Genomic DNA, 1,420 nt, shown 5'->3' with positions numbered 1-1,420 from the left:
TAAACAATTTAAAGAATATAATTAAAAAAAATAATAATATATAAAATATACTATATTTATAAAAATAAAAATAAAATATAAAATAAAAATAAAATAAAAATAATTATAATTCCAATATAACAAATATACATGCACTTTTTCTAATTATACAAATTATACTAATTATATAAATTATTCACATTTTTTTTATTTCTTCTTTTTTAATATTGTTATGAGCAATGACAGATAATTTTACAATTTAATTATCTATTACTGGCTGAGAAAAAGAAGATCTTATTTCCCATTATCGATAATTGCAAAACGATAACAACAAAAACGAAGAATTGTTCTTCATTGAAGAATGAAAACAATTTCTTTAATCTAATGTATAGACAATTTAAATCTAATTTTCTTATATTTGAAAATAATAAACTAAATATTATAAATAAATATATTACATTCTAGAATAGATCGTATGATTAAAATTAATTATAACAATAATGTCAGAAGCATGATAGAAAAAGACGCGAAGTTCTTTTACAGTTGAAGACATCTTGGCAGAATCCAATGTAATATTTAAGAGATATTTATGGAATTACAAGAATGCTTTTTATAATTTGTGAAAAATTGCTAGATAATTACTAGGAAAGGAATAATAATCAAGATAGTAAAACGAAGTTGTTGATTTTCTCATAAACTCTCCAAAAAAAAAAAATTATAATTGTTTTGTTATTTATAATTTATTTATACAATATAAAAAGTTTTAAGAATTATTAAATAAGATTTTTTAAATAAAATAATATTTAAAAAAATTTATATTTAACACCAATAAAATTTATTAAATATACATATCTGTTTTTTCAAATAAATGCTTCAACTTTCAAATATTTTATCTTATAATTAACAAAAAATTAATATAAATGAAAATAAAAGACGAAAATTTCTATTTTATTACACATAAAAAATTGTTTTGTGATATAAACAATGCAATATTACAAATTAAATAAATCTAAATTTTATTAGCAAATAATTAACAAAATATAATATCTTTAAAAATTTAAATTTAAATTTTTTAAAATAATTTAAATAATTGATAATAATTGAAGATGAATAATAAAAAAAATAAAAATTAAGATGAACAATACAAAATTATAAAATAATTTAAATTATAAAAATTTAATTTTTTCAATTATTTTCTTCACATTTGGACACGATGAATTATAATTGCTCTTAAACATTGAATTTTAATGCTGTCAGTACAAATTTATTTGAAACTTTTTTTAATTTAGTTTTGATATCATAAACATATCGTATAAATTACAACATTTCAATATTATCTAAATAGAATATTAAAATAATGATTATATAATTAACAGATATTATTTAATAAATAAATAATTAATTATTTAAATATATATTATATATATATTTATAAATATAT

This window comes from Apis dorsata, unplaced genomic scaffold (assembly GCF_000469605.1).
Source record: "Apis dorsata unplaced genomic scaffold, Apis dorsata 1.3 scaffold_346, whole genome shotgun sequence".
Taxonomy (NCBI): domain Eukaryota; kingdom Metazoa; phylum Arthropoda; class Insecta; order Hymenoptera; family Apidae; genus Apis; species Apis dorsata.
Note: the sequence above shows the minus strand (reverse complement) of the source record.